At 35.3% G+C, this 25,342-nt stretch overlaps 1 protein-coding gene across 1 annotated transcript in view; it reads left to right on the top strand.

Moving 5' to 3' along the window:
- The window catches only part of Samsn1 (SAM domain, SH3 domain and nuclear localization signals 1), a 146,821-nt gene that overhangs the window by 61,684 nt on the left and 59,795 nt on the right, over positions 1-25,342 (top strand). The gene's annotated exons all lie outside the window — the stretch shown is intronic.

Below are 25,342 nucleotides of genomic sequence, written 5' to 3'. Positions count from 1 at the left end.
CTGTTGCTCTTTCCTTATAGTTTCCTATGCTGAGTTACCAAAGTGAATGATCTGTTTTCCTAAAAGCTGTCTTTCTTGCTGCTGTATCTTTGTGTCTCTGTGGTAGTCTCTTCCTGGTGTGTTGTTCTTGCTTGAGAGGAATTTCTCCACCCCTTAACTTCACATCGAATACTTTGTCCTTTGGAAAGCCTTTCTGGTCCATGACAGACAGAAGTCATCTCTCTTTCCTTTGAACTTCTAGATCATGTAAGCACATTATTCTTTCATCATGCATATATATATCAAACACATATTGGCATCTAGTATGTGCCAAGTCACAATATTAGATTCCGGGGATAGAAAACCAAAAAATAAAGCTTCCATACTCCACCATGTACTGGAATTAATTAGACATTTGTTCATTTCCTAAAAGTAATTATCTTTCTATTCTCCATGGTCCCGAGAATGTGAAGAAATAAATATCGGAGTAGCATTTGCTGCTTAGATGAATGAAGTTTTAAAAATCAGTGGATTTGGTTTCCATAGATCTAGATAAACATTTCTTCTCATTGTCTTTTGTTTTTATGGCCAAAGATTTATTCATTCTGATTAACCCAATTACATATAAAGTCAGTTATTGTGAGTGTGAATGCTTGTGAATTTGTTAGTGTCCATATAGGTATAAACACAATAGTCTTAGTTTTTGAAAAAAATTTAGGAGTTTTGCCTACTTTCGTGCATAACTAAATGATTAAAGGAGTTTTATCTGCAGAAGGTCAAGCCTATCCACCGAATGCTCAGAATTTCAAATAGTAATGTTCAGCTTTTGTGACAGGAAAGCCTCAGTGGATTTGGGGAGAAGGTTCAAGAGCATGTTGGAGTTAAATTGGTTTGGTAAACTTAATGAGACCACTTACACTCAGGGATTTGAGACACCAGGCTGAAAGAAGTTGAATGAGTGCAAATTATTATTTTATATTCTATACATATATTCTATAATAATAACAAGTGAAAAATATCCAGTTTCATTTTAGCAGAGCTGGTATTTTTTCTGTAGTAATTGCAGAGTTATTATTTGGGTTATTTAACTTTCCCTCTATAGAAGAAATAGAAGGCAGATAGTGTAGAGGGAAAAGATGTGCTTCTGAAAGGAGTGTTACTATTAATGATAGTCAGAGGTGACACTTTTGCAATTTTAAAGGGTAAAATAGTGACTAGATTTTTTTAAAAGTGTGCCAACCTATACAGATATGGGGGAACTGGGCCTACACCCCACATTTCGTGGCCAATGAATCTAATCCACAAAGACATTTGTTTCTCCTTGACTTCAGAAATGTAAGGAGTAGTAGAATTCAGTGCCTCTGATCCCATTATAAAATCAGAGTTTTGAGGTGGCCTGAAATTGACTTGTCTTCCCTATTCACCCAGGCATGACCCTGCTAAGCCCACTACAGTTGGTACTTTTGAGGCTGGTTTTGATGAATTAAGCCTAGCTCTTACATGACCTGCAGGGTGAATTTGGGCAAACTCCTTATCCTCATTAACCCACTTGTTCCAATTCTGCAGAGTAATTTCATCACCTCATTCACTCCCTTTCCTCTGAGTGACTTGTTGCCTACCCCAAACACCCATTTCTAAAAGCAAGGTTGGGAAGATTAAATGAAGTGGTGTCAGGACTCAGTAACATTTCCCCCAAGTCAAAGAATCCAGAAATCTGTGCTAAGAAGTAACATTTTATTCAGTTCAGTTTCCATAAACAGGAAACTTAATAATGAGGAATTTATATACAGAATCTCAAGGTAAGAAAACGGGGAAATGTATTGTTTGTGAAGGACTCTTCATAGAAGTCAACAAGAAAATGAGACTCATGCAGATGTTTAAGGTGCAGTTTAGTTGTTCATAAGGTCTGAGGGATCAGGGAGTGGGGGAAATATGTGATTGTCACACTGATGTGAAAGAGAGGTAAAAGATCAAATTTTATGAGACTATATTTTGCAAGAGAAGTCTGAAAGGAAAGGAAAAACTAGGGATGGAGTTTTTTTTTAATGTCTGAGATGAGTAGTTTTGAGAGGGGATTTCAGAAGCATCTTAAGGAGGGTAGTAGTAGAGGTAACCAAAAATAATATTTGAAGCCAAGTGTTTAGAATCCATTTACAAGCGTGATTGAAGGATACTTAGGATGCTCTGCATGTTAAAAACTTGAAACATCTTTACAAAAAGAGGAAGAAAGAGGAAAGTGAACTGCGGGCCTGGTAGGGATAAGAGGTAAATAAGACAAGTGTGTGCTAAAGGGAAGATTTGACCTTGGTTTTCAAAATCTGGGAGAAATGTTCAGGTTGATAAGAAGAATAAACATTATTTTTATAGTATTAAGAAATAGAAGCAAACTACATATAAAAAGGGGAGCAAATACCCACTCAACTCCTTAAATGAAGTCTCGAGTATTTTGAAATCTGTTTTATAAAAAGGGTGATATGTATACCATGTGACACTAACAAAAGCTCTTTCAGAAAGAGGCAAAGTCAAGGTTCTGAAAGAACATAATATACACCTAAGTAAAGAAGAATTCAAATAAAGTATTGATAGAAAATGATAATAGTGAGAGACAGAATCATATAGCAAAAATTGAAGGAAAATGAGGTATTCATATACAGCATCTCAAGGTAAGAAAACAAACAAGGCTTTCCTTAAAGGTGTCTAAGAAGAGGATGAGGGAGTCTTGTTGCACTATCTTGTGAACTTGTCAAAAATGGTGCCAAAAGAGAAGGTGTGGTGAATGGGGGAAAGTTACACGACTATTTCAGTGGGAGGAACAGGATGCGTGCCAATGCTAACTGAAAAATAGTAATGAAATATTTTACTTTTTCAGTTCAAGTGAGAAGCAGTAGATACTAATTACTAACATGGGGAAAGAAATGCTCTTGGGATACATAACCCAATGCTAAGAGGTATAAAAGTTAAATACCGCCCAAACAAACCAGTGGTCTCTGAAAAAGAGGCGAGGAAATCAAGATAATCTGTTCATGCCTGTCTTCTACTTTCTCATTCTGTCCTGTCCCTTTAGTAATCTATCCCAGTATCCATGACGCATCTCTTCATTCAGTCAACATGACCCATTGTTACCAGATGGGTTTATTTGACTAATCTAACTGAATATAATGTTTGATGGAAGAACTAGCATTTACAAATCAAAATTTGAAAAATTAGATTCCCAATAACTCATTTATTCTTCCCTTCATTCACTCATTTAACAGATTCATGACAAGTACCTCCTGAACTTGGGACCTTTCGAATATTTATGTGTATATTGTGGTGGGGATATGGATAATCTATTGTTCCACATTTATAATGGTAGTTGATGTGTTCCTTTTACAAGAAACAGGTATACAAAAGAATAAATAATACAATTCTTGCTGCAAAAATCCACTGGAGTGCCAAATGCATTACTTATATATAAAATAAACCTGAAAAAGATATGGCCAGACCTGCAAACATATTTTACATTGAGCAAGGAGTTTATAGAAGAAACACTTAAATATGAGATATTGTAATATTATAAGTTGTCAGGTTTATGGCAATTCTTTAGGTTGAGTTTGAAGAAAATAAATTATAGATGTGTATAAAATGCTTAAATATCCTTTCTAATAAAATCTTTAGTAATAAAAATTAAGATAAAATGAGAAAATGTAATTGTGTCAAGTACAATTCTAGAATTCCAGAATAAATAGAGATGTTATTAAATTAGATTTTGGAGGCACAACAATGTAGCATTCAAACCAATCTAATTATTGGGGTTGATGTCTGGTAGTGCCCAACTACACAAACCACAAGTATGTTGGTGAGAAAAATTGACCTGTGAAGTAGATCTAGGACTGTTATTAAACCAAGGATATCTCTCTCCCACGAATTACTGTAAGGGTTTCACTATTTTTCTCTCTTTATATTTTTCACCCTGGGTTTATTTACTCAAGGGCATCAAATCAAGAGGAAAGCTGAATTGGTACTCCCATAATAAAATATTTCTGAAGTTGTCATACTTTATCACTTAAAATATTCCTCATGATAATGGAATATTACCCGTGATATGTAATCATAAGTATATTTTGGCTGCCACAAGAAAGTTGAAATTTGTTTTGCTGTGTTCCCAGTTTGAAAGAGGACGACAATGATAGTCAATCTGAAGGGTGCCCAAGTATGCCCACTGGTCATGGGAGACTGCAAGCTCCTTCTTGCTCAGAGTTAAACTTTCTTGTGTGATCAACAGACTAAAGCAAATCAAATCATCAGAGCTGGACATCAGCTTTTGGCAGAGAGTCCTGAATGCTAGAACATTTTCTATAATGAGCCTTGGCAAACATTTCAAGTGTTGTTACCTTTTCTTTTGTGGCAGAGAAATAAGTTTGTAATTCAAATATTGCTATGTAAGCTGAAGACAAAGTCCTGTTTGACATGTGGCATGGTGGGTTGGAAGCTGTTATAAGTCAAAGGAACACAAGTCTGAGCCAGGAGAGTCAGCTGTGAGCTCAACCCTGTCACTTAGTAGGATCTCCTTGGGTCAGGTTGCTTGCTCTCCATTGTTCTGCCTCATTTTCAGAATGGGTGAGAACTATTAGTGATTTTTAAAGTTCTTTTTATCATCAAGAATTTGGACTATGAGGGCACACTGATGAAGATATTTCTATGTGCTGAAAAATATCAGTGCATTGCTTGTTCAAAGCACCTCTTTTGGTACTCTTCAGGTGACCCTTTGTTGTTCGCTTTTTCTTTCATAAGCTATTTTAGGGCTAGGGTTCTTTCTTTCTTTTTTGCCTCGTCAACTACACTTCCTCTGTCCAGGTTACCTCCCTCTCTCCCTCGTGTTCCTGGATGCATCACCAGCTGAAACTCTGGCAGGCTGAGACCGGACTAGCAACCATGCATATGAGTTCATTTCATTTGGGTGGTGGCCTGGAGGTACTGACCATGAAGAAGTCTTCATGTACCAAATGTCTACATTTTCATTCGTAGGAGCTAAGAAACCCTTGAAGTAAAAAGAAAGCTACTTTAAAAAAATCCTTGTAAGTGACATTTCAGAGGATTCGATTTTGCTTTGAAAAATGAATTGGTGACACTGTAAGTAAGGTTATAGAAGGGGACAGAAGAGAAGGTCTATGTAGCGTAAGGAGTCCTGGTTGCATCATGTTCCACCACCATCTACCAGGCGTGTACACGTGTGTACACACTCATGTGCATGGTGTCCCCCTTGAGTAATTCATTACCGAACTTCTGTTCTAATCATGTGCACACATCATTATATTGGCCTTCAATTACTTAGCATTTGACTATATTTCATTGCTTTAACATAACTATCTTTATGTTATGATTCAGGGAAGTGGTTTTATTTTTCCCCTTTTAATGATATATTTTTAAATATGAAACTTGAAAAGCATCAATAATTTATGCAATATAAGAGTAGGTAGGTTTCAAGCTAAAATCTATAAGAATCCAAAGTTTTCCACAAAGATTTTGGCTTTGTAACTTTTGAGACTAGGATAGTAAGTTAACCTTACTTTTCTAATCTATAAAAATGGAGTGAAGTTTCTAACTTGCAGTGTAAATTGAAATCATGCATGTGAAAAATGCAGATCCAAGGTATAAGATTTTTATTTCAGACTTTCACTTACATTAACCCTGTGAATTAGGCAAAATGTTGTTGCCATTTTGCAGATGGGAAATTGAGTCACATGAAGTTTAAATGAATTCGCTGAGGTCCCACAGCTGGTGATGGCAGAACTGGTACAAAACAGAAACCTCCTACATCTTAGACCAGACTTTTCCTATCACTATGTTGTCCTTAAATTTTGCATTAGATAGGGATAAATATATATGGAAGTTCAGAGAAACTGTATTTGGTGGAAACTCCATGAGATTTGGAGTCAAATAAGCCCAGTCTTCATTTGTAGCCTTACCATTGTACACACGACTATTAAGTTCCTTGGTATCTCTGAATTTCAGTTTCTTATTTGCTAAATGACTAAAACGAAGATTTCTTTTGGTCTTCTTATAAGGTGAAGTCTTTAACTGTACCTGACACACCTGTTGGAACTTAATGAAAAAGAGCTAGTATTTTCAGTGGCAATTGTTACTATTACTCATCATTTATAATTATGTATTTATAATTATTTTTCCTTCATTCAATGAACAGCAGCATAATGTCTATGATATATCAGGTATTTCCCTGGACTGTGAGGTCACAGAGGTCATTAAGAAATGTATTTGCCATTAGGGTGTCACCATTTACAATTCTCAGCAATTCTATATCACACGAGATAATGTTGCCTTTAATATACATTCCTGGTTTTCACTAGTTTTAAAAATTGTTGCATAGAGTGTGTTGAATTTGCTCCCTGGTGATAAGAATGCCAGAAGTATCTCATTCAAATGTACAGGGAAGGCAGAGGGAGACTGCTTTTACCTTCCTGGGGGTACTATAGTAAGCCTATGGGTCTCTGGAGCGTCTAACAAAACGTGGGGCTTGAGTGTGGGTCCTAAGCTCAGCATTATGCTTTTCTGACCTCCCAAATTATCACTTGATATACAGTGTCTTTCATATGTAAGATGATTTTAGTTTTTAAAACTCTAGTCCTATATTTTATCACAGTCCCATCACATACACATTTCATGATATTTTATTTCAGAGTCAGAATATAACTTTCAAGCATAACTACCTTTTTCAGAGGACAGTGAAAAATGAAGGAAAGAAATTCATGTTTCCTCTCTTTCCTGGATAGTTGTAAAGCAGGTGGTTGAAGTTATCTAAAATTCCTTATGAATATTCAGTGTGAGATCTTTATGCATCTCATGGTTTCCAGCTATTAAATACAACCATACTGATGAGTAATTGCTTTAGAAATTTGCCCTTTTTATGCTTACTTCAAGTCCAATCCATACTGAAACTTAGATGTCAGTTATAGAAAGGACTTTAAACCAAGACACAGGAAGCATTGAAATCAAGAACTCATTTATTCATTCACTCAACAATTGGTTTTGCAGTATTTACATTGGACTAGATAAAGATAAAATGTTGGGTGGAAACATACATTGTAGCCTTCATAGTCTAATGGGAGACAAAAATAGTAACTTAAAAAAATGAAACCTTGAAATGGTAACTGCCATGATTGCTACACAGTTCTAGAAAGGCCTATAATGAAAAGATTTGACTTAGGGAGTCAGTGAACAATTTCAGGGTTGGTGGTGATTGAGCTCAAATCTAATTAAAGTTTTGAAGTTAAGTAGCCCAACGTAGAAAGGAGAGAAGGCTCAGAGTCGCTGGGAGAGAAAGAAGGTGATGTGGTGCCAAGTAAGTAGAGGGAGGAGTCAGGTCACATAGGAGCTTACGGGCTATGCCAGGTTTTATTGTTTATCCTCTAAAAGCAGTGGGGAGCTATGCAGAAAGTGTTTTGGGTCAAGAGCTTGTTTCTTGCTTGTTCATTGAGGATATGAGGTGATGTGATTGTGTTTTGAAAAAAATCTCTGCGAACAGTGAGGAGAATAGTTTGAATGGGAAATAGGTGAAATGGTGGCATGAACCGCGGTGGGAGGAAGACAGAGATTAATGAAAAGCTCTCAGCCTCATGGAGCTATGTCCCCAACATATACATTTCTTCAAATGAAAGAATGTCAGTTTTAAAAGTCATCTTTTGTGATGCCAAAAAAAAAAAAAAAAAAAAAATTCTCATTCACTTTAGGACATATGGTCACAGATGACAGCAGAGAAGTGATACAATGACATGACTGCACATTCCAAATCTGTCCTTTAATTTTTAAAACTCAGAAGCTCATATCCACCACACTGTTTTAATGGAATCATTACCAATGGATAAGGAAATGTCATCCATTTGCCTCCCCTGATTCCACTTGGACATAGGCCATTGTTTCTACAAAGAGTGGCTTGGAGCCATGTGAGGTTTCAAGGGAAATTGGCCTTTCAGAGGGGCATATGAAGAGATAATGCATATTGCCACCGTAAAAATCTCTAATGAATATTAAGGGTGGCTTTCATTTGTGGTGATTGAAATGAACTCATAAATTCTCTCTCTAGGATGCGGGAATTTTTTCCTCCCTGTGGAGAGATTTAATGGATTTGCGGCATTCTGAATGATTTGGCAAGAAATCAGAGGTACCTGCGCAGTCACCCGCAAAGGGCACTTAGTTTCTTGCATGTGATAGTCAACCACCACAAAATATTTTCTGTAAGAACCCAGAATGATTGATGCAACCCACCGTAAGTCATGACAAGGTGTCAACTGAAAAACTGTAAAAAGAAGTGGTTGAAGACACCACAGCTTTAAAAACAAATTTGACTTTTAGAGAAGGGTTATTTCCTTTTAGAAAAAAAAGTTAGACCTGCCACCTGCAAAAAATTTAGATCAGTTGTTTGTGGCAAGGGCCATCATATTTTGAGGCCACTGTGAGAGCCTACTGCTCTCTGTATGGAGTAGATTAAACTGTTCCCACACCGTGATAAATATATCACAAAAAGCCATAACAGGAATACAGTAGTTGTAGCAGTTAATGGTACAACTTCCAGTTAAAACAATATTCTTCGGGTTTCTTTGGCCAGTTCCCATTTCGTGTGTGCTATTTTTTTTGATAAGTTAATTTTTCACATTTGCAGAATCAATAACTTTCAAAGCTTTATAGGGTTGAAGAAGAAAATTGAAGGCAAGAATTCTAGGGAGTTATGCTAGCTGCGTGGGATTGGGTTAACAGAACAAATTCTGAAAAGTGAAAGAATAATTTATCAAAACAGCAGATAAGAATTTAGACTAAAACCTTTTTGTACAAGAGGAAGGAAATTGAGAAAATAACCCAGAGCAGCGGTTACCCAAATTCATGCACATTAAGCAGCAATTGCCCAAAATTCATTCATTTGTTTTACTATGCAATGTGGGAGAGAATCTCTTTTCAAAGAAAGTAACTCTTTAATACTTTTTAATGATGAACTTTCAATACTTGAAGTAAAAAGAATTCTGGGTAATTTTGTTTTGTTGAAGGAGTGTATTCCTTTGTGAAATGAATCTGTGGCCCTGCTATTTTATAATCTGAGTAAGTTACTCTGAAAAAAGTTAATCCAAATATTCAGCATTTATTTACATGAAAGAATTACTGCTGTGATTTAAGACACTAGATTTTTTGTCAATATAGATAGGAAAGCTTGGTTCAGTGGGGAAATCTTTCTGAGTGTAGACTTGGCTCTCTGTTAAACTTCCCTTGGGTGGGAAAGTTCTTCATCTGTGATGAATCTGGGCTGAAGGAGAAGCCAAATGGCATTAGCCATAGTTTCTTTTGCTGTAAAATAAATGATAGTTCTAGATGAACACTAAGACCTTTTCCATGGATAAATATCCATGAACCAACTTTCTGAAGGAGTGAATGGTAGTTGTGGATTATGTTAAGACATCATCTGGGGAGAAGGGCCAGATTCCCATGAAGATATTCACAAATTCAGTCCTTTACGTGGAAAAATAGGGAGCGTCTTTCAGTACCCAATTTTAAAAATAATTAGATGGTGTTCTTCCCGTAGCATTTACATACTTGCTAAAACTCAGTGCTGCTCAGATGTGAAAAACTATTATATTTCTATTTATGAGGTAGGCATAGAAGCTCATTCTAGCTTAGAATTAGAGTCCTTTGTAAACTTTCAGGTTTCAGGGAGAGAAATGACATTGGAAGAAAGAATCATTGAACATACATCTGTTGATTCCAAATAAAACAATCTGTTTCACAATTTTGCTAGAATGTTGTGTTTGAAGCTGTAGTTTTTCATTGTGTGGTTTCATAACTAGCTACATTGGAATCACCTACAACATTAATGCTTGTCTACTCCAAACTTACTAACTTAGAATTTTGGGGATGGGCATTTTTTTCTCAGGCTCTTTAAGGGATATGTTCATCAAAGTTTAAAAATAACCTCTGAATAGAGGAAAATGATTGATTATTCCCTGATTCTTCAGTTTAATTTTCACCTGTCCAAGAAATCATTTTGAGTTTGTCATTTTCATAAGTTATTAAATCTGAGAGACACAACAACTCTGTAAAAATAGGTAAGTAAATTTTTCACAGGCATCAAGACTCTGAGGATTGAGGAAGTTGGCCAAGGTCAATTCAGTTTCAGAACTGAAATGGGATTTTAGTCAAGATCTTCTGAATCCCATTCTTGTAAGATTCATTCGTCACTTTAGGGACTTCACTCTGAGCACACAGACAAGAAACACCAGAAAGTACTTGGTGGTTCTTGGTAATAATGCTCAGTACTTAAGATCTTGTGATCATCTGTAATGATGGATGCGGCTGACAAATCCCTAGTGTTAGTTTTGTGCTTTCCAACTGACGTGGTTATAAAAACCCATCAGAGAGTGTTTGGTACTTTTTATAAAAATTATGGAGTAGAAAAATTCCAAAGGGTGTGACAAAACACCAGGGAACTTATCACATATCTTTCAAATTTTACAAAATATTTTTGAATATAAATAGCTCTTATGATTGTAAAACATCATTTTTTCTTTGTTATCTTTGTAAATGGAATTGATTCTCTTAAGTAGATCATTGTTTTAATTTTTTTCTTCAAGTTTAACATCCAAACTGCATTAAAAACCATTCACCTGACTCCTTTGTTCAAATTATGGATGCCCCTTTCATTTTCTTTGCTACCATTTTCCATCTGCTCTTTTGACAACTCTCTCCAGTATGGTGTTTTAGTGGCTGCTTTCTTTGGTTCTAGGAGCCATGAAATACTCTGCCAATAGCACTTCTATATGACCTAAGACCCCTAACACAGCATCCCATCCAATCACTGAAGAGCAAAAGGCATTCCTTCTACCAATGGGTCAAAGAAAATGCCCAGTTGGCTAATTCTGAAGCCCACTTACTATAGTAAGAGTTTGCAGTATTGTTTGGTCAATCCTAAGATGTTTGAACATGATGTTTTCTCTGAGAGGGATATTGAGTTGTCGTTGGTGGTATTGTGTCTATTTATTTGCATGGGATAACACTAATATGGTTCAAAAAAAAAATGCAAAATGTTGTATTTGTTTCAACAGTGCCAGCCTCTCTCTGCCTTTTTCTTTATGAAGAAACAATATTTTTTAAGTGCCATTATGTGATAGTAGCCACATATGATGCAATAGATTTAAAAAAAAATGTTCCTTTAAATGTCAAAATAGATTGTGGGAAATGAAAATCACTGGGGTTAAATGAGAACAAAACTAATGATTTTGAAATATTTATGTTAAAAGGCTTTTTGAAATTGAATACTTAGCTTCTGTAATGTGCTTTTCCTGACAGTCTTGCAACCCTGGAATATCCTTATTCAACACTATTAGTAAATTTGATGGCTGTTTTCATTGTGCATTAATTCAGTTGAGATGAAAGTGGAAAGGAATCTCCCCTGACCAAAAAAAAAAAAAAAAAAAAAAAAAAAAAGAATTTAAATTGAACCAAAGTAATTATACAGTACAAATGTTATTGCTACTGAGTTTTCAACCAAAGCAATAACTTGGTTTTTGTATCTGGGTAAATTGCTAGAAAGGTAAGATTGTCTTCAATGGTAACAAAAATGAAACTAATTAGAAAGTTAGTCTACCTAGATATAATTAGAGTTGAAGTAACTATGATTTATGGCTGGAAATGCCCCACTTTCATCTAATTGGCAAGAGGACACAGTTCATTAGTTTTCTTTTTTTATCAAATATATAAAAATTATCAAATATTTATTAATATTCTCATATTAACAGAGCATTTTTGGCATGGTTAGTACTGTGTTTACTATAATGTTTAGAAGTTTAAAGCAGCATGGTGTAAGGGAAAGATGGTTAGACTTTGAAGAAAGAAATCCTAAGTTTAAATTTAGAATACAAAGCATACACCTCTTGATTCCCAGTCTCTTATTCTGTGTAGTGGGAAAAATATAACTTTTCTCAAAGATTTAGGATGATAAGATTTCTCAGTTCTTTTTGGGTTGCTATAACAAAATACCTGATACAGGTTAATTTTCAAGAAGATTTATTTTAACACCCACTTCTGGAGATAGGAATACTCAAGAGCATGGTGCCAGTATCTGCTTGCCTTCTGGTGAGGGCTATATGCTGCTTCACCTCATGACAGAAAAAGCAGGGCAAATGGGCACATGTAGAAGAGAGAGCACAGGTGGCAGGGGGCCTTGCTTTCTACAACTAAGTCTCAAGGTACTAATCCAGTTTTGTGAGAATGAGAACTCACTCAGGAGTCAAAGGCATTAATCCACTCATGAGGGTCCCACGACCCAAATACCACCCATTATGACCCACTTCCCAACACTGCCACATTGAGGTATCCAGCTTCAGTGTGAATTTTGGTGGGGACAGATCATATTTAAGCCATAGAATAAGAGATATTTTATGTGATGATACCTACCTTTATGTTTGATATTAGATGTTGGTACAAAGAACTATTGTGGTTTTTTTTTTTTTTTAAAGTAGATCCATATTTTAGAAAGTCACATTTCAAAACCAGTAAGGAAACTATGGGTTCACATATGAAGAAGCATTTTGCTGAGCTTTAACCTCATTCAAGGTCTTGGACCTTTAACACTGTCTCTAAATTTCTCAGTATGGCCCCTAAGTATAAATGTTAGCATTATCCATAGAGGATGAACAGTTGAGGTTATTTTGCATATTTCCATACATCTTTGGAGGGTTCTATAATTGGATTTTCATTGCTGTGACCAAAATCTCTGACACAAACTATTCTGGGAAGGAAAGATGCATTTTGGCATGGCTTTAGGGTTTTCAGGGCATGGTTAGCTGACTTAAGACAGAAGTATGGCAGAGGAAAGTTGCTCAGATCCTGGCCATGGGAAAGCAGAAACAGGGAGGGGGACAGTAAGGGCCAGGAATAAGAATTACCCTTCTAGGGCATGCAGTTACACCACCTCCAGTCATCTCTTCAGCTATCAGTGGGTTATTCACTGATGAACCCAGAGCCCTCATGATCCACTCACCTCCCAAAAGCCCTACCTCTGTACATTGCTACAGTGTGGTGCAAGTCTTCAACACACCAGCCTATCACCATAATAGGCATATGATATACATAAACCAAAATGTTCCCTTTCCTTCTCAGCTTTATAAGTTCCCTATGCATCCTACTCGAGTTCCTCCTTTTCACCTCTGATCAATTTCAGTTATTTCTCCAGTTGTTTTTTCATGCCTTACTGTCTTGTAAGCTTGTGTGAATTACAACTTTCCTCTCATGTTGATTTTGAGTGAACCTGCTTCGGCTTTCAATTTCTTCCTCTTACAACTCTTGCAGAGTACTCTTGCAGAGGTCTGAGGAGGAGGGAGATCTTTAGTGAACCCATGGAAAGGAATTACAGAGTAGAAAGTGGGAAAGAAGAGGGTGAGGTGGGAAAGGGTAATCAGGTTATATTCTTTGATTATAAAATTGAGATTTATTTATTTTATTTTATTTTCTTATTTTTATAGACTGCATTTTGATTCACTGTACACAAATGGGGTACAACTTTTTGTTTCTATGGTTGTACACGATGTAGATTCACACCAAAATGTCACTAAATAATAAAATTATGTTGGAACCATGGACTTTTATAAACAACATGAAAGGCATCATCCATAAGGAAAAACCTAATAGATTAAATTGTAAGAAAAGCAATACTTTTCTAAATTAACAGGGAACATAAAATTTTAGAAGTGAAAAAGTTTGGCAAATATCTGTAAGTATTAATGACAAAAAATCATAACAATTAATATGTAATATATCTCTATGCAATCACTGGGAAAAAAGACTCAATAGTAAAATGGGCCCAGGGTCCATCAAGTACTTAAGAAAGATGTGCAAGAGGACACAGTACAGATCATACAAAAATGTTCAGTCTAATGATAATTTCAGAAATGTAAATAAAAAAATTGTTTTGTCAAAAAAAAAATAAAATTGAGGTTTCTATGTATAGCCAACCATTGCTTTGGTTTATAGCTCTCTCCCTTTATTTGCTTGTTAGTTGGATTTGGCTTACAGGGGTTGGCAATGTTCATGGTACAGTCAGAGAAGATTGAGTTTTAAGTCTTTAGTCTTGGTAGCTTTTTTGACTTTAGCTGAGTTAGTTATTTTTGTGCCTCAGTTTCCTTTTTGCAAAATAAGAGATAAGAATTGATAAGAGTTGTTAACAGGATTAACTAAAATGCAGTAATTATAGCAAAATATCAATAAATATTTGCTCATTTTCCTCTTCCAAGAAATCTTCCTTCTTCTTGTATTCTTCTGTACTTCAATAGTGAAGTAGACTGAATACATGAGTGTTGGCAATGGTGGGTTTTGAATTTCTCAACCATATTTTCCATCTCTATCTTCAAGCAACTCTTCTTTCAAATTAGTATGAATGTATCTAAGGTTCTATCTTACTTTATGTGATTTAAAATAAGTTGCATGGGTTCAGAATAGACATTACCCTTTCTAAAATCCAGATAGTATACTCAAATCATATCTTTTTAAAATGGAGATATTTTCCAATATGAGGCACACAGTAGGAATTCAAAAATGGTATTCAAAGGTAAGAATGAACAAGTGAACAAATAGAGTGGATGAATAAACACAACTCAAACATCTAATCTCGTTGTATGTTATTTTGGATGCATTTTTGTGACTTAATTGTACCTGTTTTTAGTCTTTTTCTATGTAGGTAATCCTGTCATTACTGATACTGATACAAATGTCAATTATATTTGCATCAATACACATGTCTACAACTCTTTCCAAATGTTTTGTATCTGTTTTTTTCCTTGGAGAAAATATGATTTGATTTTCAGGATAAGAAACTATCATATAATACTGAACAAAGCTATCAATCCCTTTCAAATGTCATTTTGTAGAGTAGTAGTACAGAAAGTGATGTGGCTTTTTGTTTTGTTTTGTTTCTGTTTGTTTTTGTTTTTGTATGTTGTGGTGTCTCAGGGGGTTATGATGAAATTGCACAATGTGAATCAGAATACTTCTCACTATCTTCTTGCTCTCTAGTGAATTCTGTCACGTTAGTAAAGCTGTATCACTTATATCCTCTGTGTGTGCACACATTCGTGGTGCTTGAAATAATGAAAACATACATGTCTTCTGTATTTATAATAAGACCTATTTAAACTTTCCAAGATTAGAAACCCTTAGAGTACAGTCTTAGGAGTGTCATAGATTTGAATGCCACCTAGAAATAAATCATTTGCTTACAACAAAACTACCAATTATCATCACAGTCTGTGACATTTGGAGGAAATACATCTAATAGAAATAATTAATGTACTCCAGTATACTTAGTATTGGTCTCAATTATAGAATATTTTATAAGTTTTTCACTTATATAGGAATAGACATTTCAAGATATGGATATAAATTAGTTTCTTCAATTAGGATAAATATCAAGGAAGACATTTCTGGGAACTCAAATGGCTTCCTACTGGAAAATTAATTTTATTTATTTCATGCTTATGAGTTCTTAACTGAGTTATTTTTAATGACATCAAAATATCAATATCAAAATAATTTAAATGTCTATATAATAGTAGTAGTACTGTCATTTTTCATTGTGATATTCCCTTCACTAAATTAGGCGGTCTGACAGGAAAAAATTTCAAAGCATACCCCTTTCTTCATCCAAGTAATATGCAGAGAGGAGAGTCCTGATATGACTCTTTGGGTCAAACTGAGAGAGGAAAAGGGTGATCTTTTCTCCGTTCTAAATATTTGTTTCACAGATGAGGAGATATTGAGGAACTATAGAGATCAATAAGCTTTGAAAATTTTGCAAATTGGAGGAGAGGTCCATCTTCTGTCCCCTTCTCATCTTTAAATCTACCTTCCCCATTCAACCAGAGCCTTTTATCTAACACACAAATCTAATTGTGTCCCTTTCTTGCTTTGGCATCAGTTCTTCAATAGTTACTCATTTCATACAAATGTATCCTACCATTACATTCAAATCTACACTATTTAGCTTAGTATATTAGTCTCCTAGGGCTGCCTTAACAGAGTTAAAACAATAGGTAATATTGTCTCATAGTTCTGGAGGCTAAAACTCCAAAATGAAAGGGTTACCAGGGCCTTTTTCAAGACCTCTAGAAGAGTCTATCCTTCCTTGTCTCTTCCAGCTTCTAATAGCCCCAGTAATTCCTTGATTTGTGGTGAAAAAACTCATTTTTGCCTGTATAGTCACATAGGTACCCTCACCCTATATGTTCATGCTCATGTGTGTTAGTGCCTAAATTTCCCTCTTCTTTTAAGGTCACCAATCATATTGGATTAAGCTCCCACCCTAGTATAGACTCATATTAACTAACCTAATTACAGCTAAAACAACCATATTTTCAAATAAGGTCACATTTTGAGATACTTTGACATATCTTTTTTGATGGATACAACCCATCTGACTTTGATGGATACATGCCATCCGACTCTTCACAATATGGTCTTAAACTATTACCTGACAGGCCCTTCATCTGCCTTTCTTTGTTTAACACACACACTTGCTGTGTGAAGTTGTATCTCATTCCCAGACCATACCAGACTTATGCTTCTAATCCTATCATGTACTCCACTCATTGCTAAGATGTGACCGCCATTTCCTTCATCTCTATGGCAAATTTCTATTTTTTTCAATATTTCCTCAAGCATTGCTTCCCTAGTGAAGCATTTCCTTATTTTTCCAGGCCAGTAATGCTTTTGCCACTTATTGTACCTTGGATTGATACAGAACACATCACATCGGTTCCTTATTGTCTGTTGGCCTGCCTGTCTTTCCACTAAGCTATGACCTCTTGGAAGACAGTGCCCATGTTTTTCTGTCTTTGGACACCTGGCAGAGTGTTAGACCCCTAGTAGATATTTGATAAATATATTTTAAGCAAATAAAATAGAATCTTCCTCTAAATCTTGGAACATGACAAGAATGATGGGATTCCAGAACAAACTCTTATGCCTCTGGACAATTTGTATCCTGTTCAGTCTTCTTTCTGCCTGACTAAACTGTGGATTCTGCCAAGGGGACAGCAGTACAAGACATAGATATTCTGGCCATAGGAAAGGCCCTTCAGTGTATTAGGGTTCACCAAGCAAGCCACCAAAGTTGCACTGGTTTAATGGCCAGCAACAGACTTCTGCAGTTTCCAATTAGATGTCACAGCAGTTGGCATCACTCAGGGGATTTCCTTCATCTGCTGATTGCCAACAGAGAAGATGACCAGGGCTGGATAAAATAGAGATGTTACTTTGCATGAACTGTATGACATGCTTACTTATTGCACCATGAACTGGAAAAATTAAAGTCTATGTTTTCCCCCTTGGTATTTATTATGTTATAAAGAAAGTTTCTTTTTTCTTTTGAGAGAGATGGGTCAGTTTCCTAAAGCACTATCTCCATACAGATGAGTTGGCAAATTCAAGTCAAGCCCTCATATTCAGAGAATTATAGGGCTGGGATTTTAGTGGAGATGGGACCAATATAATTTCCTTCAATAGGCAGAGATATTTCATTTCGATTAATGCTTTGCAGGAAAGCTCCTGGGCTCAGAATTAGAAGTCCTGGAATCAGGAGCTGATTCAGTAGAAAGGGAAATTCAAATAATAGGTTTCCCACAAGTGTAAAATCAGGAAAAGCACTTCACAGGAAAGCTGTTAGAGTAAAATAATTTATGTTAAAAGGTGTTGCAGCCTTGGGAAACAATGTTATATAAATCAGTAATAGATCATTATGTTCGTTAGGAATGTATTTTGACACATCTTATGGATTTCTCTATAAAGAAGGAAGTATAGTTTAAGGGGGTTTGTAATCTGCATGTTTAAAAATTTGTAAAGCATTTTACTATCATTTAATTCAAAATTTATTCCACCTTCCATATTCTTTGTTTCAAGGGGTATGGACTCTAAGATTAAAATTTTTTTTGTTGGTGCATTTTAATTATACAGAATAGTGTTTCATTGTGGAATATTTATACATACATATAACATAATTTATTCAATTTCATTCCCCAGTTCCTCCCTTTATCCTCCTCTCCTTTCTCTTCTTGATCCCTTTAATGTTTTTCCTTCTATTTTCATGAGATCCCCTATTTACCCCTTTTTTCTCTCTAACTTTTCTAACTTTTTTTTCTCTTAACTTTCACATATGAGAGAAAACATGGCACTTGTCTTTCTCAGACTGGCTTATTTTGTTCAACATAATACTTTCTAGTTCTGTATACTTTCCTGTATAATTTTGTTCATCTTTATGGCCAAATTATATGCCATTGTGTTTAATTCAGTCATACACACACACACACACACACACACACAGACACACACATACATATATACAGTAAATGTAAACCATATTTTCTTTATCCATTCATCTTCTGATGGATACCTAGGTTGGTTTCAATAATTTGACTATTGAGCATTGTGCAACTAAAAACAAGGGAATGCACACACACACACACACACACACACACACACGCACACACAATATGCTGTCTTATATTCTTTTGGGTAGATATTGAGAAATGGTATAGCTGGATCATATGACATTTCCATTTTTAGTTTTTGAGGAACCTTCATAGTGACTTCCATGGTGGCAATACTAGTTTACATTACCAACAACAGTGTCTAAGTATTCCTTTTTCCTTCATCCTCACTAGCATTTGTTGTTAATTGTGTTATTGATGATTGCCATTCTGATTGGAATGAGATTGAATCTCAGGGTAGTTTTGTTTATATTTCCCTGATAGCTAAATATATTGAATATTTTCCTATATAATTATTGACCATATGTACTTCTTCTTTTAAGATATGTTCTGTTTAGTTCATTGACCCATTTATTAAATGGGGCATTTGTCTTTTTAGTGTTATGCAAGTCCTTTATATATTCTAGATATTTATCCTGCCTAAAAAGAGTAGCTGGGAAGATCTTCTCTCATTCTTTAGTTTCTCTCTTTATGCTTTTAATTGTTTTCTTTGCTGTACGGAAGCTTTTTAGTTTAATGCCATTCCATTTATGGACTGTTGATTTTATTTCCTAAGCTACAGGAGGCAATAGGAAGATTGAGGAAGTTGCTGGAGATGTTGGGGTGCTTCTCTTACGTTTTCTTCTACCAGTTGCAAAGTTTCTACTATAATTCTTATGTCTTTGATCTATCATATCATCTGCAAACAGGGACAGTTTGACTTCTTTCCCTCCTATCTGCATCCCTGTTATTTCTTTTTCATGACAAATTGCTGTAAGTTCTACATAAAATAGGAGTGGTAAGATTAAACGTCCTTGTCTTATTTTGATTTTAGAAGAAATACGTTCAGTTTTCCTCATTTATTGTGATGTTGACATTGAGTTTGCCATAAATAGTTTTTATGATGTTGAAATAAGTTCCATCTATCCCTTAAGTTCCAGCTACCCCTTGTTTCTTCAGGGTTTTCATCACAATAGAAGCTAAATTTGTCAGTCTTTTTCTGTATCTATTGAAATGATTATGTGATTTTTGTCCTTGATTCTATTTGTGTCATATATTATGCTTACTGATTTTTTGTATGTTAAATCATCCTTGATCATGATTTACATTCTTCTTAATGTATTGTTGAATATGGTTTGCTAATATATTAACAATTTTTGCATCCCATGTTTTCTGAGGATTCTCCACACTGCTTTCCAGAGTGGCTGCATCAATTTGCAACTCCACCAGCAATGTAAAAGTGTGCCTTTTTCCCCACACCCATGCCAACATCTATTATTGTTTGCGTTCTTGATAATAGTCATTTTAATTGGAGTAAGATGAAATCTTAGAGTTGTTTTAATTTGCATTTCTCTAATTACTAGAGATGTTGAACACTTTTTCATATATTTATTAATCACCTGTATGTCTTCTTCTGCAAAGTGTCTGTCCAGTTCCTTGACCCATTTATTAATTGGGTTCTTTGTATTTTTGGTGTAGTTTTGTAAGTTCTTTATAAATTTTGGAGATTAGTGCTCTATCTGAAGTGCGTGTGGAAAAGATTTTCTCCCACTCTGTAGGCTCTCTCTTCACATTCTTGATTGTATCCTTTTCTGAGACCCGGTTATCTCACTCCTCCGTTTATACCCAAAGGACTTAAAATCAGCATACTACAGTAACACAGCCACATCAATGTTTATAGCAGCTCAGTTTACAATATCTAGATTGTGGAACCAACCTAGATGCCCTTCAACAGATGAATGGATAAAGAAACTGTGGTATATGTACACAATGGAATATTATTCAGCCATAAAGAAGAATAATATTATGACATTTGCAAATAAATGGATGGAATTGGAGAATATCATGCTAAGTGAAATAAGCCAATCCCAAAAAACCAAAGGCCGAATGTTTTCCCTGATAAATGGAGAATAATATGTAATGGGGGTGGAGAGGTGGGGAGTGAGAGAAGAATAGAGGAACTTTGGATTATGTAGAAGAAAATGAGAGGGAGGGGGGTATGAAAAATGGTGGAATGAGACAGACATCATTACCCTATGTACAACATGTGTGATTACACGACTTGTATGAATCTACATTGTGTACAACCACAGAAACGAAATGATGTACCCCATTTGTGTACAATGAATCAAAATGTAGTCTATAAAAAATTAAAAAATAAATAAATAATTAAATTTAAAAAAAAGAATTTTTGCATCTATGATCATCAAGAATGTTGGTCTGTAATTTTCTTTTTTTTATCTTTTTTTTATTGTAAACAAATGGATACATGTTGTTTCTCTGTACATGGAGTCAAGGCATACCATTTGTGTAATCATAAATTTACATAGGGTAATGTTGTTTGATTCATTCTATTATTTTTCTCTTTCCCCCCACCCATCCCACCCCTCTTTTCCCTCTATACAGTCCTTCCTTCCTCCATTCTTACCACCCTCCTTAACCCTAACCCTAAACCTAACCCTAACCCTAACGCCTCCCACCCCCCATTATATGTCCTCATCCGCTTATCAGCGAGATCATTCATCCTTTAGTTTTTTGAGATTGGCTTATCTCACTTAGCATGATATTCTCCAGTTTCATCCATTTGCCTGCAAATGCCATAACTTTATCATTCTTTATGGTGGTGTAATATTCCATTGTATATATATTCCACAGTTTCTTTATCCATTCATCAATTGAAGGGCATCTAGGTTGGTTCCACAATCTGGCTATGGTGAATTGAGCAGTAATGAACATTGATGTGGCTGTATCTCTGTAATATGCTGATTTTAAGTCCTTTGGGTAGAGGCCAAGGAGTGGGATAGCTGGGTCAAATGGTGGTTCCATTCCAAGCTTTCTGAGGAATCTCCATACTGCTTTCCAGAGTGGTTACACTAATTTGCAACCCCACCAGGAATGTATGAGTGTACCTTTTCCCCCACATCCTCGCCAACACCTATTGTTGCTTGTGTTCTTGATAATCGCCATTCTAATTGGGGTGAGATGGAATCTTAGGGTAATTTTGATTTTCATTTCTCTTATTACTAGAGATGTTGAACATTTTTTGGTCTGTAATTTTCTTTCAGTGAAGTGTCCTTATTTGCTCTCAGTTTCAGGGTGATACTGGTTTCATAAAATAAGTTTGGAAGTGTCTCCTCACTTTCTATTTGATGGAATAATTTGAGGAACATTGGCATTATTCTTCTTTGAAGGTCTGGTAGAATTCATCTGTGAATCATGTGGTCCTGGACTTTTTGTTGTTGGAAAAGTTTTTAATTACTGCTTCATTCTCATTGCTTTTTTATTGGTCCCTTAGGTTTTATATATCTCTAGGTTTAATTTTGGTAGGTTGTATATGTATAGAAATTCAACCACTTCCTCTAGATTTTCCAATTAATTGGAATATAAGTTTTCAAAATAATGCCTAAGATCCTCTGATATTCAATGGTATCTCTTGTAATATCTCCTTATTTTGTCCCTAATTATTAATGAGTCCTCTTTCTTTTGATTAGTTTGGCTAAGAGTTTACCAATCTTGTCTTTTCAAAGAACCAGATCTTTGTTTCATTAATCCTTTGTATTTTTCTATTTCATTAATTTCAGCTCTGATATTTATTATCTCTTTCCTTCTGCTAGTTTTTGGGAATGGTTTGTTATTGTTTTCCTAAGACCTTGAGATGCATCATTAGGGTATTTATTTGAAATATTTCTGATATTTTATTGATGCATAATAATTATACAAAATAGTGGGTTTTATTGTGACACATTTGTATATGCATGACATACTTTGATTGATTTAATTTTATTTTTTTATATAGACTCTCAAGGCTTATATACAGCATCTTAGAATTACCTTCATTGTGTTCTAGATATTTTGGCATGTTCTATTTCTATTCTCATTGACTCTAAGAATTTTAAATTTCCCCTGATTTCTTTTCTGACCAAATCATCATTCAAGAGTATTATTTAATCCCCATGCTTTTATTTTGTTTCTTTGGTTTTTCTTGCTGTTTATTTCTAATTTCATTCCATTATTATCTGATAAGATTAAAGGAGTTACTTTAACATTTTTGTATTTTCTAAGACTTTGTGGTCTAAAATGTGATCTATTCTGGTGAAAGTTCCAAGAATAGCTGAAAAGTGTTTATTCAGCTGTGGCTGGGTGAGTATTCTGTAGATGTGTGTTAAACTCATTTTATCTATTGTGTGTTTTAACTCTACAGTGTCTTGTTGATTTTATGTCTGGATGACCTATGCATTAATAAGAAAAATGTACTAAAATCACCCAGTGTTATTATATTGGAGTCCTTCTGGGTCTCTATGTGGTGCAGTGTTTATGTACTGAGGTGCACTAAACCTTGGTGCATAAGTATTTAATATCATTTTATCTTCTGCTTGCATTTCTTTTACCAATATGCAGTGACATTGTCTCTTCTAAATAATTTTGGTTTGAAGTCTACATGAGTGTGCATACTCCTGCTTATTTCAAGATTTTCTTTGGCATGGAATATTTTTTCCATCCTTTCACTTTCAGCCTATGGATGTCTTTATTTATGAAGTGCATTTCTTGCAGTCAACATATTTAGGTCTTGTTTTTTATTCCAGTCTTCCAGTCTATGTCTTTTAATTGGAGAATTGAGAACACTTATCTTTAGTGTTATTATACAGAGAGATGTATTAATTGTCACTTTGATTTATTTCAAACTTTTGCTTCAATCCTAATCTCATATTCTTATCTTCTTTTCTGATGAGATTTATTCTTTCCCAAGCTCTCTTGATTGTGTTTTAATCTTCTATGTGTAGTAGTCTTTTAAGTAGCTCCTGCAATGATAAGTTAGAAGGCTTTCTAAACTTATTCTCCTGCATTGATCACTTTATTAATCAACTTTTTAAATCCTTTGATCAGCATCTCACACAGTTCAGTATTTGTGGATTCAGATATTGGGGGGGAGGTTTACAAATCTCCTCTATTACTTGAAGGTCTTTTATTGAGCACTTACCTCTTTACCTCACTTCAGTTTATGCTTTTCTTGGAAGGTTTTTATTTCTTCTTTGATTCCAAAGGATAGCTTTGCTGGATACAGTAATCTTAGTTGAGCTTTTTTTTCTTTCAGCACTTGTAACACATTATTTTAAACCCTTGGTGACTTTAGGATCTTAATGAGAAATATGTTCTTTTTCTGATTCTTAAAGGTATTCCTTTAAGTGTTACCTGGTAACTCTTTTGTAGTTTTTAATTTTGGCTGGAGGTGGGGGTTAGAATTTTAGTTATAATATTTAGTAAAGAGGTTCTTCTCTAGTCTTTTCTATTTGTGGTTCTAAGTGCCTCCAGGGTCTGTATGTTCATTCCCTTCTCAAGGTTTGGAGGTTTCTTTTGCTATGATTTTCCTGAATAGGCTACCAATTGCATTAACTTTATTCCTGCTCTTTCCTCAATACCTATGAGCCTTAAGCTAGATCTCTTAATGTTGTCCCAGAGTTATTGGATATTCTGATCAGAGTTTTCTATTTTTCTCATTAAAACTTTCTGAATGTTCAAGTTCATCCATCTTGTCATAAAGTTCTAAGATTCTGTCTTGTACTTGGTCTAATATGTTGAGACTTTCAACTGAATTTTTTTTTTATTGTAAACAAATGGGATACATGTTGTTTCTCTGTCTGAATATGGCGTAAAGGCATACCATTTGTGTAATCATAAATTTACATAGGGTAATGTTGTTTGATTCATTCTGCCATTTTTCCCCTCCCCCCCACCCCTCCCACCCCTCCCCTCCATCTATACAGTCCTTCCTTCCTCCTTTCCTGCCCCCCTCCCTAAACCCAACTCCAACCCCAACACTAACCCTTCCCACCCCCCATTATGTGCCATCATCCACTTATTAGCGATATCATTCTTCCTTTGGGTTTTTGAGATTGGCTTATCTCACTTAGCATGATATTCTCCAGTTTCATCCATTTGCCTGCAAATGCCATAATTTTATCATTCTTTATGGCGGCTGAGTAATATTCCATTGTATATATATACCACATTTTCTTTATCCATTCATCAATTGAAGGGCATCTAGGTTGGTTCCACAATCTGGCTATTGTGAACTGAGCAGCTATGAACATTGATGTGGCTGTATCTCTGTAATATGCTGATTTTAAGTCCTTTGGGTATAGGCCAAGGAGTGGGATAGCTGGGTCAAATGGTGGTTCCATTCCAAGTTTTCTAAGGAGACTCCACACTGCTTTCCAGAGTGGCTGCACTAATTTGCAGCCCCACCAGCAATGTAAGAGTGTACCTTTCTCCCCACATCCTCGCCAACACCTGTTGTTGCTTGTATTCTTGATAATCGCCATTCTAAGTGGGGTGAGATGGAATCTTAGGGTGGTTTTGATTTTCATTTCTCTTATTACTAGAGATGTTGAACATTTTTCCATATGTTTGTTGATTGCTTGTATATCTTCTTCTGTGAAGTGTCTATTCATTTCTTTAGCCCATTTGTCGATTGGATTACTTGCATTCTTGGTGTTATTGTACCTTTTATTTTCAAGACTTCTGTTTGGTTTCTTTTCAGAATCTTTGGCTCTTTATTGAAATACTCTTTCCATCCTGCATTCTTTGCCCTTGTGCATTCTTTAGAGCTTATTCTTATGCATTGATCACTTTATTAATCAACTTTTTGAATTCTTTGATGAGCATCTCACACAGTTCAGTATTTGTGGATTCAGATTTGGGGGGGTGGTTTACAAATCTCCTCTATTGCTTGAAGGTCTTTTATTGAGCACTTACCTCTTTACAATATACCCTGTGCTGGTGGTATGCCTTAGTGTCAAAACATCCTACCAATGTAATCAAAGTGCTTCTTTCAACAATCAGCACTGCTTTGAGAGGGGAGAGTAACTGCCAGT

Source organism: Sciurus carolinensis, chromosome 9, assembly GCF_902686445.1.
Source record: "Sciurus carolinensis chromosome 9, mSciCar1.2, whole genome shotgun sequence".
Lineage (NCBI taxonomy): Eukaryota > Metazoa > Chordata > Mammalia > Rodentia > Sciuridae > Sciurus > Sciurus carolinensis.
Note: the sequence above shows the minus strand (reverse complement) of the source record. Positions and strands in the feature narration are given on the sequence as shown.